The sequence below is a fragment of the Mytilus galloprovincialis genome, chromosome 13 (genome assembly GCF_965363235.1).
Source record: "Mytilus galloprovincialis chromosome 13, xbMytGall1.hap1.1, whole genome shotgun sequence".
NCBI lineage: Eukaryota > Metazoa > Mollusca > Bivalvia > Mytilida > Mytilidae > Mytilus > Mytilus galloprovincialis.
Genome location: NC_134850.1, coordinates 44,752,640 through 44,772,679, shown reverse-complemented (window position 1 = coordinate 44,772,679; position 20,040 = coordinate 44,752,640). Strand labels below are relative to the sequence as shown.

The following is a 20,040-nucleotide window of genomic DNA, read 5'->3' as shown; positions in this document are numbered from 1 at the left end:
CTTGGGTGGTAAACGTTGGTTAGATCATACAGTACAGTGTATGTAATCCCTTGTTTACTGAACAGCCAATCGCAACCATTTATTTATTGATATACAGTCAAAACATCATCAAATATCAAAAGTAAAAGTTAAAGTTAGTTATTTGTGTAGTAACGCATAGTTATCTTTCATAATTCGCTGATATGAAAAAGATATGATCCTGACAAAAAAAAACGATAAAAACAAATAGTTTAATGGCCTCACGCTTCGATTTTGTTATTGCATTTGTTTATATACATATATTTCTTATGTTTTTTTAAGTGACATATCTATATATTTATCTATTTTTAATGCAATGTACTCTACGTAAAGGTTAGTAATACCGCACGTACTACCCAATGCATAGTTCATGCGTTTTTATAAAGAAGGCATATATATATCCGGTGAATATTGCATAACATTAAATAATGCAGGGTGGAGATAAATGATGTTATTTTGAGTTTTATTGACTTGTTTACTTTATAATGTTTATTTTATTATTTTGTTATTGATTACAATATTTGATTGAAATCCTTCGTCCTTTGTACTTTTTAAAAACTTAATTCATGTGCAATAAAAATCTCATTTTCAGGCTTTCTTTCCCTGTTGTCGTAACTCTGTGCCTTTCTGTTAAAATGTAATGCAGCTTAAAACATTTTCTATATTGTTCAGATCGGGATTTATCCAAATTCTAAATTACTTTATGATTCCTATTCCTTGGGGTTGACAGTAGTGACCTTGTTTTTGTGAGACCAAGAAGTTACTTCCTGTTCATACTACGCAGGCATGAAGGATGCAATGGAGGATGAAGTTCTGTCAGCCCCAGGGGAGTTGTTTCGGACATTATTCCTGATAGAATCGATAAAATTGTCGGTAATAGTGTCCGAAATATCTCATTGGGAATCACACAATGCCTGAAATTGAGACTACCTATTTTTTTTTCATTTAGTCTCGTTTTGATATTTGTTTCATTTGCAATTTTTGTTTGCGCTTTATAATGTTATATTAGTAGTGAAAATTGGTCATTTACCCCATAGGGAATAGGAATTGAAATTTGAGAAACATTTCCGATAAAAATTATTGAACCAAATTAACATTAAGTTTTTTGTATTTTTAAACGTCTACTGACATTTATTTTAAGTGTTGTATCTTTAGATAGTTGTTGTTTGATGTTTTTTATTTAATTTTTTTATTATCTGTCTTCCTTTTTGTGTAAAATAAGAATTTCATTTTTGAATAGTTTATAATAGTCATGAATTCGTGAAGGTAAAGCGGTATAAAAATAATAAAGACACCCTAGTTAAATTTAAAAAGGGGAAGTCCTTAAAACTAACAAAATCTAACGCTAGACTTTAATGTATTTGCAAATGAGCAGTTTATAAGTTCTTTAATTTTTATCTCTGTCACCCTTTTCCATTAGAATATTTGGTAAACTATTCTAACGAACCTACTATATTATACAGATGAATGAAATCGTCTAGTTTATACTACATGTTTGTATTCTTAAGGCTTTTCTACTTCAGGAATAGATAACCGTAGCTGTATTTGGCAAAACTTTTAGGAATTTTTGGTCCTCTATGCTCTTCAACTTCGTACTTTATTTGGCCTTTTAAACATTTTATTATTCGAGCATCAATGATGAGTCTTTTGTAGACGAAACGCGCGTCTGGCGTAGATGTGAAATTTTAATCCTGGTATTATGATGAGTTTATTTACATAGCAACGTTCAATCAGATTGTGTTATAATCCCACTGCTAGTGGACGTTTCTACAAAAGGAAATTACCAGCTATATAATTGGCAATTTATGTTCATTTTCTATAAATTTAATGCTTATAAAATATTGAATTGTTCGAACAGCTTAGGTTTTTCTACTTTCGGAACATTCTAATGCAATTTCACCTTGTATTTTATTGGACCTTTGATATGGTTTGAGTGCCGTCGATCAGTCTTATCTAACGACACGCGCCTCTTTTTATATAACCCTTTTTTATACGTCCATTACTTTTAATATTTTCTATTAGTTGAAAATATTTTCTATTCGTTAGTATGATTAATCTTGCTGTTCAGCACGTAATCTACTTGGGATTGAAAATGTTTATTCGTGTGGAAGAACAATATTCGTTCGTCAAAAAATATTTTTACAAATTACAGACGAACATGGACACGTTTTGTTTGTCGGTCTCGTGCTACTTTTGTCCTCATCGCCAAGTACATTACTGTACTTGTGTCCGTAACGAAACGTCACTTTCGATGCATAGTAATTGCAAGGGTTTACATGCATATGAATTCGTCATAAACATTCATTTCATTCAACATTTTATCAAAACATCAAAATCGCGTTATTAAACGTCAACTATTATATGTATCAAGGTAGGGAAGGGCAAACAAATTACAAGCACATATTTCTTTAATGATTCGTTGTTTAAAATTGTTTAAAATTCGGTCTGTTGAGGTTTTTATATTGGCATGGCAAACAGAACATCCCTGAGATTAAAACTGTACATTTTAAACTAATATTTAAATTTAATACACAAAACATTAAGTCTGGACATAGTACATAAAACACATTTTAATGGAAAAGCTTCACAAAGCTATAGCTGTTTAGATCTCGCTTGTGTATTAAGGTTTAAGTTTAATAGTATAGTAATCAATGAAATGGCATTGTTGCTGAACTTTTAGAAAAATAAGTTATATTCATTTCCTGTGTCTGTAAAAGTAGTTACATTATAGCAGTACCATTCAAGTTAAGCATTAATTTAATTACATTAGTTTTATGGTATTTAGAAATCAATAACGTTCTTTGATTCAGAGAGATAATGTTCAGCAATGGGTTTTTAGATTTTACATTTGAAAATTGTAGTTATTTCTATTTTCCAATCACTGTTCGATCAGGATTTTAGGTATTTCCTATTTTTCTGCTATGTATTTGCGTTGATATTTCCGTTCAGTCTCAGATTCCTATATTCTGTTGTATTTTTTTTTTCTGTTTCTTTTAGCTTCTCTTATGGTTGTACTGATATCATGCTTTTCCCTAGGGAACATGCTATCCAGATAACATAATATTGACTGCTCTACCCGTACTTTTTTAACCTATCATGTCTGTTTTGTTATGTTCACACATACATGTCAATATAATGTAGTTTTATGCGACTGGCATAAGTGAGAGGTTTAGCTACTTAATCCACCATTTTTACATACGAAATTTCTGTTTACGGTTAGGAATAGGACAAATTTTATCCATTTGTTTGATGTGTTTTAGCTTTTCATTTTGCCATTTAATTACGGACTTTCCGTTTTTGATTTTCCTAGGAGTTTGTTTTTTTTTTTATTTTACTTTGCACTTAGTCACCGTTATGATAAAATGATCTTATTTAAAAAGTTACAATGTTATGTCTTCTTTTAGAGTTCATATAATTCCATATTGTTGTATCGTCTTACTAGATTAAATAGATTTGCATATCGATAAAATATCGTGTTACTTTAATTTATTTGATTTAAAGTGATAAAGTTGCACACGAAATCTCAGTTAAGCCTCGGTCACACCTTAACGGATAAGACGAACGGACGTCTAACGGATGAAAATAAAAGTTGTCGTTGACAAAATTGTTATCCATTGGGAGTCAGTTCATGGACTGACCAAATAAAACGGACGTTTAACGAATGCATAACGGACATGCAACGGATATGCAACGTACGAGAAACGGAAACGTACCGGACAGAACGGATGTCGAACGTACATCCAACGGACGAGTACCGCATAAAACGGACACCTAACGGAAGCGTACCGGAAAAAAAAACGGATGAACAAGATATACGGAAAAATTAAAGGCGACAATAATAATGCATCGGTAAATCGCATACATATTCAAAATGTTTCTGTGTAACTGGTTTTGGTTTGTTCTTCAAAATGCCGCCAAAGGGCAGTGTCTGGTCTGAATAAGAGCTGCTTGATTGTGAAGACGTGCCCTTACTCTAAGATCGATTATGAATAATAAGAATTCATGAACCTTAAGAAATCTAATTGGCATTTCTGACGCGAAATTTGTTATTGGCATTTGTCCGTTTCAGAGCCGTTCATCATCCGTTTTATCCGTTATACGTCCGGTAGAAGTCCGTTTCACACTCGGTCAACATCCGTTTTATCCGTTAGACGTCCGTTAGAAGTCCGTTGGTGAATTTATCTGCCAGACCTCCAACGGATGTGTAACGGACACATACGGATACAAAACGGAAACGAAACGGACGAGTTCCGTACAAAACGGACGCCTATCGGACGTTAAACAGACATTTTATCCGTTGGACGTCCGTTCAAAGTTTTGAACATGCTCAAAATTTTCCACCGGACAGAACGGACGTCGACGGATAAAACGTACGCTAAACGGACATGCAACGGATATGGACGGACGTCTAACGGATAAGAACGGACGTCTAACGGATAAGAACGGACGTCTAACGGACATGAACGGATTGAAAAAAAGTTATCCGTTAGTCATCCGTTCGAGCTATCCGTTAAGGTGTGACCGAGGCTTTAGAAAAATGAACATCTTAATATTCTAATATGTCATTTGTTGTTTTTATTGATTTTGAAACATGTGCGACAAGAAATCAACAGAGCGATGAAAATAGTAATACAATTTTTTTTTCAATAAAGAAACATTATTTTGGAGTGTTTTTGACGATTTATATAAAATAATAATTTTTTTTTTATGAATTTATGTACGTTTGATTTTAATTCTTGCTTTTTCTTGTTTTTAATATTCTTTCATCATTTTTTCAAGATTTTCATATTTCATTTGATCATACGTGAATGTACTTTTTAACCTTTATACCATTATTTAATATTCAAAGGAACTATAAAGCTCGTTAAAACAGATTAAGCAAATTTGTAAACCATCGATGTTATATTAAAATGTAAAAGAAGTTCCATACATTACATAAAGTGTTGGATTAGGGGAAAATTAGAAACCTTGCAGTCCTAGATGAATTAGTTAGATGAATCCCTAGAAAATTGGAGTCTTGTTTGATCATCCATCAGAAGGAATTACATACGCTTAATGTAATTATTATCAATGTCTTTTGTAGCATGTCATTTGAAAAAGAAAATCAGACACTAACAATTGATCTATTTCTCTACAGATAGAGTGGGTGATATACATTTATTTAAATTCATTTAGGTACTTTCGTTTTATTTTAATTTAAACTTAAATTTTATACATCATTTTTCACATTTAGATTTGTTCATTTGTAACTGACATTTCTCTTTTCTTTTTGACAAAAACTTTTGTCTATCAATTAATTTAACGGTTATTTATTCAAATGTTTAAATGTTGTTGTATTACATCACTGTCCACAATAAGGGATTGTTAAGTGATTAAAAAGCAGATAAAGGATTTAGTGGGTTAGGTCCTTATCATTTTACCTACGGCGCAGAGTTGTCTCATTTGTAGTTCTTAATGTGTCTGTCCCCATCCAGGAAGTTGCCGTTAGTTGCCGTCTGTTATAATTTCTCTTGTGAAGTATTTACTTTTTTTTATCACAGGGACTTTTAAAGCTTACTGTAAGAAATTATTTGTATTTATTGTTGAAGCTAGCCTCGTTGTTTTTCAGTTTTTACATCCTTGTCCTTTGTATGGTAGGTATCTCATTAGCAATCTTACTTCGTCTCGTATTGTTAATTATCTAATTTTTTTTCTTATTTCAAGATGAATACGCGACCAACCCTTGTGTATTGCAGAACAAGGCCGTACGGTGACCTAAAGTTGTTAATTTCTGTGTCATTTTGGTCTCTTGTTGAGAGTTGTGTCATTGGCAATCATACCTCATCTTTTTTTTATATGTAGTATCATTAATTTTCTGAAAGGCTTTCAATCAGGCGGCTCAGATTCGTACAGTAACAGGGTATGTAAAGTCAAACTAAAATTGTAACAGAGACCTCCAGAACTGATCGTCAATTTTATTCGCTACACATACTTTGTTAGTTGGAACCTTTGATTTCAAAATATTTTTTCCAACCATCCGGGTTCATATTTCTAACGATATAATTTTTAAAATAAATTGAACTGAATGTCATCAAAGTTCTGGTTTTCTTGTTATATCTTTTAAAATATCAATTCAGTTTTACGAAGCTTGAGTATATAAATCACCATGAAAAGGTAAAAATAATTCGCGCAACTTTAAACAACTGTCATAATACCTTTAAAACCAGGTTTTAACCACGATTTTCTTTAAAAAAAATGCCTGTGCCAAAACAAGCATAATATGACATTTTGTCAGGTTTCATTGACCATCCCCTTTTAACAATATCTTAGAGTGCGTTTTTATTTACAATTTTTGTCTTCATATTTTTGCTTTATAAATAGTTATCAAAGGTATCAGGATTATAATATAATAAACAAGACGCGCGTTTCGTCTACATAAAACTCATCAGTGACGCTCAGACCAAAATAGATATATAAAGTGGGGTTTTTCAAAGAATGTTCAATATCAACGAAAAAGCATTTTATAATGTTTTAGAAAAGGTTTTAAAACAGATACTTGTACAGAATGAGTTTTTATTTCTAATATTAAGGCAAAATGCTAAAAGTCACTGCAGAAAAAATTAATATATTTACACACTTTTGTCAAACTAATCAACCATCCAATCAAATCAATAATGACAAATACGTAATCATTTTTTCCCAATGCATGCATATTTCATGCGTGGTACTATTGCTTGTATATACATCTATCAGCTTTTGTAAATAATTTCAGGGCGAATTAAATGTCAAGGGATTCATGAAATATTTCGTATATAATACTGTGCATATAGAAAGAAACCTTAATTCTAAAAGATGAATTACACAGATGAATCCTGAGAAAATTAACGCTATGTTTGATCGCCCGTCGAGAAAAATGAGATATATTTATAGAGATTAACATCAATCTTGCTTTTCAAAACCTTGCCAATTCATTATTATGTAATTAATGTGATGAGAGGTTGCTTACTTGTTGATAGTAACTAGATTTCATCTGTCTCGTGCAGAGATATTACACTTTGTTTTTAGATGGAATTGTTTGAAGTTGTTTGATTGAAAATCCTAAAATAATAGGTTTATATGTTAATGCAATAAGATTCTGCAGATTAATTAGGTCTTTCCACTTTTCTGTGGAAAGACCTATTGTTTTTCTTCTGATTATTTTTTTTTTCTTCCGCCTAATTTTGTTCTTGCGATAAACATTTGTTTCGCAATATGTCGCTTAGATATTTTGTATATGATATCGAACAGTTTATGCGCTTTTGAAATTTACCCTGCGTAAACGAATACTTTTCTTTGTAGGAGTTATCTCCCCAAACACTGTTTTCCTTGTTATCACATCTCCTTCGCAACCGTAAAAGATTATGACAAATTTATTTTACAAAATTGCTCGTTATATCCTTCGCATGATTTGTCCTATTTTGACCGAAGCGATATGACCGCTCCATATGAGAGTTATTTCCCCTTATGCATCTGATATAAGTGATATGAATTTCTATCTTATAAATCATAAGTGATAGAGACCTAGGATCTTTTGATTTGAGGTCCTTGGTCCCAAAAAATGAAAATTAGGTCAAGGTCAAAGGTCAAGGTCATATTCTAATATTTGAATTTGGCTTATTTTCACTTATATCCAAAGACTGTATAAGATATCAACAAATTATTTTTACTAAATTGTTAGTTGCGACATGTCATAAGATGTAAATTTTGATTGCAAGCGTACGTTGAATGTAAAAGGGAGTTTTCTCCCCTCTTGTATTTAAAAATACGCGTTTGGTGATATAACTCATTAACTAAATATAATTAAGACCTATGGTCTTTTGATTTGAGGTCCTTGGTTTATGACCTTGAAATTGATCTCAAGGTCATAGCTTAATTTGACGTTCTAGATTTTGACCTTTGCTTTTATTCTATATGTATACATGATAAAGATATACAACTTTTAGAAAAAGGTCTCAAACCATTTAACCTTGAAAAAAACCAACCGGAAGTGACTTTTTGTAAACCGGAAGTAGCTATTTTTTGTACTTTATTAATATAAAAGTATATAGAACCAGATATTTTTGGAATCAGTGTCAAGTAAATATTCAAATATAATCGGAAGTAACATTTTTCAAACCGGAAGTAACAAATTATCTCCCTTATTTAAAAAAAATGTATGGAAACAATATATTTTTGGAATCAGCTTACTAGGAGCTATCATTTGACGATTGAAATGACATTTTAAACTTAGTTTCACAACTTTTCATATCAAAATACATTGTTTTGATGGAAAGACCTTCAATTGTTCTCTGAACAATTGGTTTTTAATTATTTTTTTTTTTGTACTATTACAATTCCCTGATAACAATAACTTTCGGTTTTATGATTTGAATGACAAAACATGTTGTCGTGTTATAGAAAAGAATAATAACATAGGTCAATTTCGGGCGACTGTTCAAATTCAACATGTCAAATAAATAAGAAGTTCACAATACTAAAAAAAAATAGCAGGATAAAATTATAATTATTAATGATAAATTATTTGTTTAGGAATCTAGTGGATTGTATAAAAACTTCATTGTTGGTTAACTACAATGTTGCTATTACAGTTACTAATCTTGAGACACTATAACGTTTGAAACATATAAAAATGCTTTTCTATCATGTCAACATCACATACAAAAATAACACTTTTTGGACTGAATTTCTGGAATTGGAAAAGTTTTGAAAATATGTATACAAGAACTATATTAAACGTCAACGTAACAGTTACTCATTTGGGATTGAAACAAAACGGTATAAATTATACGCATAGTATGTTCAGGTCATCAACCAATGAACAAGCGTTTACCTCATATGTAAGGATCTAAATAAAGGCAACAGTAGTATAAAGTACTGAACTCAGAGGAAAATCAAATTGGAAAGTCCTTAATCACATGGCAAAATCAAATGACAAAACACACCAAAAACGAATGGACAACAACTCTCATATTCCTGACTTGGTACAGGCATTTTCAAATGTAGAAAATGGTGGATTAAACCTGTTTTTATAGCGCTAAACCTCTCACTTTGTACGACAGTCTCATCAAATTCCGTTATATTTACAATAATGCGTAAAGTAAACAGACATGATAAATAAAATAATCAAAACATGCGTACAGCAGTATTCATCGTGTTACAATTTTCAAAGAAACAATTTTGCGCGTCTGCGGTCAGAAAATTTACACGTTATAAATATTTTTGTCGTTCAATGTTTATACAAACAGTTTTAAATTTTCACATGGGAAATGTTAGCATACAGGGTTAAAAAATCAAAAGTACGTAAGAATTGATTTCCGAAATAGACCGATATTTAAGATAGTCCAAAATTTCTATAGAATTTATCAGAATCCACAAATTGTTCATTCCACTACGTGATTAAATAATTTTCACGCGAGTGGTTCAACGTATTTTTGAAAATACCGCTGTTTGAAATTCATAAATCGATTGAGAAAAAAACAAATCCGGGTTACAAACTAAAACTGAGGGAAATCATTTGAGTCTTATTCTAACAAGCACTAGCGGTTAACAAGCTATTCTCAAAGATAAAATATGTAGGTTTGGTATTTATAAAATGGGTGCTTTATCATTTCATTTGTTTTGGTACAATTTGACATACTAGTAAAACAAAAACAGTTATTAACTAAACTTCGGTATGAACCGCTTTTTACACCATTATTGGTTTATCCTTCCTAATTATTTTGATTTTAGCTCCTCTGATGAGTCCAGCTTAAACAAATAAACATTTAAAACAATACCGATTCCAAGGTTATTTCAAAACGGCGAAGTTCGTAAAAAATTATGAATCAAACGCTCGACTGTTTCGATCAACGTAAATGCTGAATTAACCTGTCATAGTTTTAATTTTATTTTCAAATTATGAAACGTAAATGGTGCTTTAGACTTGGTTTCATAGCTACATAAAACGCCCACTTTTATGCCAGTTGTTTATAGTTCCGTTATATCGACAATATTGTATGAGCAACACAAACAGACATAATTGGTTGACGTGACGATAATTGGGATCCAGCAGCGTCGGGTGACTTATTTTTATATATCTTAGAAAAGTGTGTTGTATAATATTGGAATAGTAATCACTTAGATGTTTTAATATATGATTAGCCAAACAATCCTAATTTCTTAAGATTTTATGGAACTTTTAAATAGTCTTTTAGTTTTGAGAAATTTAAAATTGGTTAATACCGTTAACCAGTTTGTTCTATAAAGTTAAAGTTCAAACATACTCATCTAACAAGCAAATCTTGCTTACTTAATGTTTTACTTCTTTGGTGTTGTGTATCAGAGTCTTGTATTACATGCTGAATTGAATGTCTTTGCAAAGGACATAAATCAGTTTGTGTTTCTTTCTTTTGGTAATTGAGCTATGTATATGAAGGGTATTTTTCAGTTAGTTTGTTTAATTTTATACTAACTTATATATTTATATGTTATCATTTATTGAGTTATAATTTATATACTATATTTTGCATAGTATACTATTAACACTTAACGGTTAGTCGAGTGAACCTTGCCAACTTAACAGATGCCCGAAGCAATACTTTTACTTGGTTATTGGTGAACCAGTTTAGAGTGAAGATTGGGATCACGCTAACATCCATCACATTTTTTATGTTTGTGTCTGTCTTAAGTCAGGAGTCAGAAATTGTCGTGTGCTACTTTGTTACATATTTGTTCGTTCACTTTTGTGTACATTAATAAGGCCGTTTGTTTTTTCGTTTGAATTGTTTTATATTTGTGATTTCGGGGCCTTTTAAAGCTGGATATGCGGTACGGGCTTTGTACAATGTTGAAAAACTTACGCTTACCTATAGCTGTTAATTTCTGTGTCATTTGGTCGCTTATCGAATTCATACAACATCTTCTTGGCTTATATGTTACAAACACATAAATGGAACATAAGGTCATAGCAGATGCTTGCTATTTTTTCAGTATAAATACAAAAAGGCAATATTTTAATTAACAAAGATTCATTTAGGTTAAAGTTGAACTAAGTTGACGAACGTACTATTAAATCAATATAATTAATAAAAATAATAAATTAATTGAAAAGTACAAATGTCGTAGACTAATTTACCGTTTTAATGATAGTCATTGCGACTGTTGAAACGTAGAACAACTCCTCAGATGTAAACTTTTGTTATACGTTTCGCATTAATTATGAGTAAATGTAGTGGAAACTACGAACTATTGTGTTTTTCTTATTCACACTGGTAACGAGTTAAAATGACCAAAGCTCGTCTTAATGAAGTCAATCTATATTGTTCAAAAAGCCAAAATGATATAGCATTTACGACTGTACAAAATAATTCAATTCGTATTCATGCTACATTACTTCATAATTAAGGATTTAGATTAAACTATCGTCATGTGTCATTTGCAAAAGTGATTTGTCAGCAATTATTGACGCCGGTTAAATCTATTTTCCGGTGTTCAGATAACCGCTTTATCTCGTATATGTAAACTGTAATGCACTACTACTTTTTTGCTGTCGTTCTGTTTTATCATGGTCAATATGTAAACGATGAACTGATATTCCACAACATAATTAAATCGAACAGTTTCAAAATTGGAAATCATTAGGAGAGTAATATAAAACTGCAGAACAAGTTATTTAATGCTGAAATTTAAAGTTTTATATTCTTTAAATGAGGTGTTTTTACACTCATTGCCTTTTTGAAATGAAATATATGTATTGTATTAGTCGTGTCAGTACAAAGACAATAACAATCGAAACCAAAGAGTAAACAAAGACTCACAAAACCAAGGGACATTTACATCAACAGTTATAAATAATAAATAAGAAACAACACGAACTCCTCTAAAACCGGGAGAGAAATCAGGTGCTCCGGAAGGTAAGCATTACCTGCACCGTATACGGCACCCGTCGTGTAATTTCTTTATTCAGTTCGGTAATGATGGAAGGTTATTATGACTGAGGAAGAATATCAGATATGATTTCTAACACACTTTTGTCATAATGGCCAATCAGCTCATGATGGCGACCGTAAAATTTCTTGAGTGATGACCTTAATTTTTCAGAATTCAGTTGGAAAGGAGATCTATTTGGTCTCAAACGTTACAGCTCTTGTTTGAAGATAAGAATTGCGTTTAAAAATTAAACCATAACTATTTTTGAGCAGCTTTTTGTATATAGCAATGACATGTACACATAAAAACCCAACAATTGAGATGTTGGTGAATTTGAAAATATGGCCTGTTTTCAATCACATTTCGCTCGAGAGAGAAAACGCAATGGTTTCAACAAACTAAACGTTAAACAGTTAAAGTAACATAAGTTTCTTCTTAAATAAAAGTAATGACAGATTTGTTTTTTCATTGCACGCGCTCTTTGTTTCCGGTCCTTAAAACTAGTGAAAAATGACCTGTAATCATTGATTTGATGGTAAATAGTAATATTTTTTTACGTCATGAAAAGAACGATAATACAAATTTTTTAAACATGTAGATATATTTCCAATGTAGTTATTGTACTGTATCATTGTGATGATGGCCAATTAATCCTAATGTGAAATTTAAGTTGGAAACTGGGATCATTGCTGAATCTACTCATTTGCTGTTGGATACAACCTTGATATATTATGAAAACATATGAAATAGGAGAGATACGTTGTAATTATTGTTTTTGTTTTTTATATTTCCCTTTTAATGAGTATCAAAGTTTTACTTAAACAAATAATAATCTTGATGTATTACGTTATTATGTAAAATTTTCCGCATTCAATTCCGTTGTCTATTCTATTAAGGTATAATTCATTTGAAGTCCTTTTTATAATGATTTTACTTTAAAAATCAACATCTGAAACAAAGAAACAAAATAGGGCAGTGAAGCAGCCATAAAACATGTTATTAATTTTAATAGCAAGTCGGGAACATGTGTTAGTGACTTTGATATCAATATTTTGCTTAATGTAGAGTTAAGTTTTATGTTAATATTAAACAATTGCTGAATTTTATAATTATAGCAGTTATAACTTAAATTTATATATATATTTGAATATATGAAATATTTAGTAAAAGTGGTGGAAAATGCAAACAATTGCGTTATCGTTATTTACATTAGTAACGAGTTAACAGGATCAATGCCTGTCTTGATTAAACAAATAAGATTGCTAAAACACGAATAACATGTGATTTACAAATGTTCAAAATAATTCGTTTTCACGCTTCAACTACCTATAATTAATTTATTTAATCATAACTATGAAAAAACAACAATAAATAGTTGAGAAGCTAAGACTTCTTTGGCAATCATAGCACATCTGTGTTTGTTATATCATTTCTGAAGTTAAAAGAAATAAAATTTTATTATTAATTGTGGATTTTGGAATTGTAATTGAAGTATTCACCCTTTGAGTAACAATTTACTTAAAGATGTAAAATCGAAAAATAGTTATTTGTCTATATTAATAACCTTGTAAGCAAGCAGTTATCGAAAATTTGAGTCGGATTGTTTTGTTGTTTTTTTTTTTAAACAAGATAATGAATCCATCCAAAGCATTATAAAATATGTTTTTAGCACCATTTTTAACACCAACTCCTTCTTCAGTTGTCAACCCATATCGATGGAACATATATAAAATTTCAAGCTTGTGTATCTATGATGATATTATTGAAATTAACTGTGGACATGTCTAATTTTTCATAGGATAATTTGGCGATTCATTTAAAAAGTAGATGCAGAAAACACATCTTAATTGTATTGTTATTCCTAATTTGCACTGTCTGTTGATTCTATCAAAAAAAGTAACATTACAAAAGTACTGAACTCCATGGAAAAACGTAAAGTCCTCAAAAAATGGCAAAATCAAATGCTTAAACACACCACACGATGAATAACAACTGTCATCGTCCATCAAACATCGATATGTAACTTTTGTCGTACATCTTTTATATCGATTTTCGTGTGTCTGTTTTACAAAGTCTACGTTTTCGATGTAGCGTTTTGTAGACTTGTTTTCGTCTTTTATTAGTTGCTATGTCTTATCCGACTTATAATTTTGTATATTACCCACTATGTATCCCCTGTCTTATGTATTAAAATATCATCGAATGCTTCTCATTCGCCAAGTTACATACGAAATATATATCACGACAAATGACAATAGTTATATAATAACATGTTACCCTTCCGTAGCTTTTGATGTAATTCTTAATTTTTGCAGGGCGTTTCAAATTTTAAATCTTCTGGATGAAGCTTTGTAAATTAACGTGTTTCGTATATTTTTTTTAGTTATTGTCTTTTCTGCTATTCATCGTCTGGTGGATTTTAATTTCCTTATAATTCTTTGTTCACTTTTCGTTTATTATATACCCTCATACGCCCTCAGGTATATCACCATTCCCAAATATTTTTTTTATATCAAAAACATATAAAATACAATAAAATGATATATTTGATCATATTATATATCTGAAATGCAGAGAACAGGATATTTAACTATCAACTATCAGCATTCTTAAAAGCAGTCAAAGATAAAGTAATTGTCAACCGTCATCATATGTTTGGTGTTTGATTTAAGATATCTTCCAGGTATCTTCATTTTAGTGAACATACACGATAATATGTGAACCGTTATTCTTTTGATTTTCCGAGAGTCTAATTAACAATTGTATAATATTTCAATATACCATCAAAAGAATTATGTAATTTGAATAATTGGGTTTTTTTTAATAACTAAAAATGGAAATTCCATGTAGGAGGTGAAAATGATGTAAACACAACTTATCACGTATAAAGTATATTATATGATTTTAAATGTGTTCTTCTTACTGGTGATATGTGGCATGTAAAAATATAAGCATGGTGTCTTTTATAAGTTTTAAACTTTTTTTGGTAACTCTTTATTTCAATAAAATTGGCTCCGTGTACCTTGTAATGATCATTCCTATCTTGATCTACATTTGTATGAACTAGCAAGTTGACCGTCGTCGAACGTCCAATAAATTCCTTTTATTAAAGATTGATCGCAGCTCTGAATAAAAAATCGACAACATCTATAGTTTTTATTTTTCTACAATTTTAAAATAATAAAGAGAAAAAGTGTACCTTTTCATAGACGTTTTAAGTTTCATTACATTATATTGATGCCCCTATCTGTTAGGATCGTGTACTAGAAAACTATAACTATGTGGAGTGATAACTCAGGGTGAACTTTTTGTAGCATTTGTAGTGGATCGGTTGTATTATATATTTTCTATATGCATGTTTTTTTAATGCAAAACCTAAATTTCTATGCTTCAATTTGTAAATTAATTTACCCCTGCAATGTAGGCAACCACATTGTAAGCCACACTAATTTCAATAAACATGATTCAATTGTTGTTTGACGATTAAACTGTATGTTCATAACTGTATATAAAAGTTCAAAACTTTACATTAGGCTTTGCATTATGTGCATATTGAATAAATTGATCAATTAAGTGTAGATCAACATGTACTCACATTTCAAGATTAAATGTATTTCTTGTAATTATGCATTCCAATTAATTAAACAAGAAAGGAGTTTTTTTTATTGAAATCGCTTTTGTTTTAATTGTATAGCACAATTAATACGTAAAGGCCAGTAAATTGGCACGACTCTTATCTAATAACGAAAGTAACCCCTAAGAAACAGATTTAATTGCTCGTATAACGAATATAAATTAGTCTCATGTATGAGCAGGAAAAGTGGTATGGGTTTTTCTCATTGTTGGAAGTCAAACATGTATATTAATCTGTAGTTGCTGTCTTCTACATTTGTTCTCTGTTAGAGAGTTGTCTTGTTTGTAATCATAACACATCTTATTTTGTTTATTACATGTACAACATTTGTCTCCAATACATTCCAAAATATAAATCAAAATTTAAGCCATGTATGACAGACAGAAACAAATTCAATACAATATCGTTTATGTTCATCAAGTAAAGATGGTGAACCCACTTTTACTGTTATTCACCAAATGAAACAAATTCCTCAATTAAATAAGTATATTTTCGTTATTTATCGATGAACCTAAGCTTCAGTTTATTATGTTGTGATGTGCATGCGTGTTTCTAAGTATTCCAAAACATCAATGTCAATTACTGCTGAGAAACAATTATCGGTTTTGAGTTTTCTGCATGGAAACAATAGCTTTTTTGAAAAATTTAAGTCGTTTACTTGCACAGGTTAATATAATGTTTACAGTTTTGTTAACAAATATAATTAAAAGCAAATAATTGTGTATTGGAAACAACCCTAGAGTAATACTAGATGTTATAAATCCAAATATCTAAGTTATGACAAACAATATTTACCAATTCAGATCAATTCACATTCGACAATAGAATAAACGAGCTTTGATCCATAAGAGATATTTTACCAGCATTTCAACAAACACTACAACACTAAATAAACACAAAATTGTGTAAATGTATTGTAAGTATGTCAAATAATAAGTCTGTTATGTAAGTACGATATAGGTTAAAAAAGAGGGACGAAAGATACCAAAGGGACAGTCAAACTCATAAATCTAAAACAAACTAACAACGTGCTTGCTATTCACCTACATTGTGTGTCTTTTCAATTTGTCTGTCTCCTTACTTTTAAAATTTGAACTCTTTGATTTGAGTGACAATGATGAGTCTTTTATGGACGACACGCGCGCACGTCTTGCGCACACGATTTCAATGATGAATTAATAAGTATATTTTTTTTTAAATCCTAAATATAGTAACAAGTTTTGTCTCCTACTAGAACATTTACTTTTGTAATAGCTTAAAATCTTGATTTAATATGCTATACACTATTCGGGTAAATTGAATTCAAATTATTTTATTTCCCAAGAAAAAAATGAACTGTACTTAAATAGTAAAGTGTTAATTTAAATTATCAAGCATAATATGAAAGAATCGCATGATTTCTAAAGGGAGTGAAACAATCATTTATCATCTCAAAATCAGAGTACGCTTTATGTAAACTAAAACAAAGCTTATTTAAGTTTCTGTATCAGATTTGAAGCAAGCTCGCCATTTTTGGAAAACTTTCAAAATGACAGGTCATTTCAAAACATATAATGCTTCATTCGTATGTCAGGTATAAAAAGACATAAAAATTAGTGTAAACAAATTTAGAAAGACTTTTACTTTTAGCTTGATTCTTTCGTTGAATTTGACAAAAGGCATTTACCGACGCTTTGAAAAATTTCTTAAAAGTTCAAAGTGGGTTTGATCACTGATCCTCTTTCATTCTACACATTGCATGCATGCCCGAATAAAAGCAACAGTTGTATACCGCTGTTTAAAAGTCATAAATCGATTGAGAAAATACAAACTAAAATCTATAGAAACACAACCACTTTTGGAGGAAAACAACAGAATAACAGAAACAATAAAGTGCTACAAAAACAAACAGAAACAAACTTTTTGATAACAGCTCCTGTATGAGGTTATCTAGTAACTTTAGTAGTCATTCAAATATACTTAAAATAGTCATAAGTTATAATGAGGTCGTTGATTTTTAATAACAAATGTATTATTTCTACTTTGATTTCAGATATAAAGACTATGGTCAAGCAGTTTGGCTTTCAATAAAGTTATACCTTTACAGTGTTTTAGAAAAAAACGTTCGGATATAAGGTATATAAACAAATTTTTGTTTCTATCTGTTACCTTTCAATTAACAATAATAGTTGTTTGTCTGTTTGGTTATAATTATTTTCTTTCTCATGGGGATATGGAACCAATATAGAGCCATATGAATCACCCGCCATTGTCTAAGTTACGATGCATTATAATCTGACCTTGTTACAGTTCAGAATTGCAACTGACTGTACGAATTCCCTTTCCAATAAAACTAATAGAAGTAGATATGTTTTAAAACATAGATAATATGATTGTGTCAAGGCACATATGTGCTTAAAACTCGAAAACAAACCTGAATAAAGAATATCAAACTTCTGGTATGACTTAAATAATGTTATAAATAGTTTCTAAATCATAGGATCTAACTCAGAACTTAAGATTCGACAAAGCAGACAAACATGTAGAATTTGAATCTGTGACTTCAAAATAGGCAGATAGACAACTTGAACATATATCACCAAACAAATTGCTCCCTCTATTGCTTTACTAAGAGTTCTTATATTTTTTTGTATTAGCCTTTTAATACGTGCCCGGAAATTTAGAAAGATCCATGTAAACTTGTCGCTCCTTTAAATAAACCTATTCTAAAAGGTTACCTATTCAACACTGTAATAAGATCATTGAATATTGTTTTTATTGGTATAAATATTGATTTTGTTATCAGTAAATTAAAAGCTAACTAAATATTACTAGTATGTTATAGGAATATACATATTCATGGATCTACAATCTGTCCATATCTGTAACTTGGCATTGCAAAAGTTTAGTCTTAGTTGCATGATTTTTTTTATTAGTTGTTAGTGGCTTTGAACTAGCTGTCAGATAACTATGAGTACTCTCAGATCTGTTCATTGTGTCTTTTTGTGTCCGGATGTATAAGTACCGGGCCACGTCCACTTGTATTTTTGTCCATCTGATGAGTTAAGCCTTTTTCAACTGATTTTTATAGTTCGTTCCTATGTTGTACTGTTATACCACTGTCCCAGGTTAGGGGGGGGTGGAATCCCGCTAACATGTTTAACCCCGCCACATTATTTATTTATGTGCCTGTCCCAAGTCAGGAGCCTGTAATTCAGTGGTTGTCGTTTGTTTATGTGTTACATATTTGTTTTTCGTTCATTTTTTTACATAAATAAGGCCGTTAGTTTTCTCGTTTGAATTGTTTTACATTGTCTTATCGGGGCCTTTTATAGCTGACTTTGCGGTATGGGCTTTGTTCATTGTTGAAGGCCGTATGGTGACCTATAGTTGTTAATGTCTGTGTCATGTTGGTCTTTTGTGGATAGTTGTCTTATTGGCAATCATACCACATCTTCTTTTTTATATGTTCATTGTAAAAATGTGATAATAAACATTTGAGGAATAGCTTAGTAAACAAGTACAATGTTTAACAATTATAATCTTTTAACAAATTAGGTTTCATTTTCCTATTTTTAGACTTAATGTTGTTTTTTTGTTCCAAAGAACTATTAATTTACATAAAACGCTGCTGAGGGTCACATGGTCAGAGGAAATAGTGTCAAGCTGTCGTATGGAGAGTCATAAACATAACAAATAAATGCTATCTTGCATTGAAAACTCCCTGGAGTATTAAAAATGACTCCAAATAATGCTACTCAAATTAATTAACGTCTAATATAGTTCATGTAAAACAAAATTCTACTTGGTGAATGTCATGTAATTGGTATCAAGTCATACTCTTGAGACTCGGGAATAATGATCTTGTCATCGGCATGTATTCACAGCTAATTTCGTACAGATGATTATTAGTTGCAGACTTGCAATGGTTCTATGTCTAAGTCTAGTCTGATAAGTTTTGTTGACTCGTCAATACTTGACATTTATTTGACATGTGAGTGAGATTTATATTATTGTTTATATTTGATATTCAAAATCATCCAAAATCTTTTTCAAAATAGTAATAATCTTGATGTTTAACTCTTTTAACTGCCCCAGGTCGGAGACATGTGTTTGTTGCTGCAGACCATATTTGTTTTTATTTCATTTTTTTATTCGGCGGTTGATTTTCTCATTTGCACATGTTATGTCGGTTTTTTTGTAGCTTTATTTGCGGTATGAGTTTTGTTTTTTGCTGGATGCCGTGTGATTACATCTGGTGGCTGTCTTCTGAGTCATAGTCCGAGCATAACACATCCTTTCTTTTATATTGTTTGGTTTGTTTATACAATATCATTGACATTGTGTTGTATCAATGTTTAAAATAGTTGAGTTTTTATAACGCCTCAAAATATACTATTTCTGTTGTAAGAAGATATTCCAATGAGTTCTTCAGTACTCTTATTTTATCTTATTTTTTTTTGGGGGGGGGGGATATGTAAGAC

At 30.7% G+C, this 20,040-nt stretch overlaps 1 protein-coding gene across 4 annotated transcripts in view; it reads left to right on the top strand.

Annotated features, from left to right (window-relative positions):
* Window positions 1-20,040, top strand: part of LOC143056057 (uncharacterized) — a 101,577-nt gene that overhangs the window by 45,294 nt on the left and 36,243 nt on the right. For all 4 annotated transcript variants that reach the window (XM_076229133.1, XM_076229134.1, XM_076229131.1 and 1 more), the window contains exon 2: window positions 17,610-17,692. The gene's annotated coding sequence lies outside the window, so the exon portion shown is untranslated. The remainder of the gene's footprint in view (window positions 1-17,609; window positions 17,693-20,040) is intronic.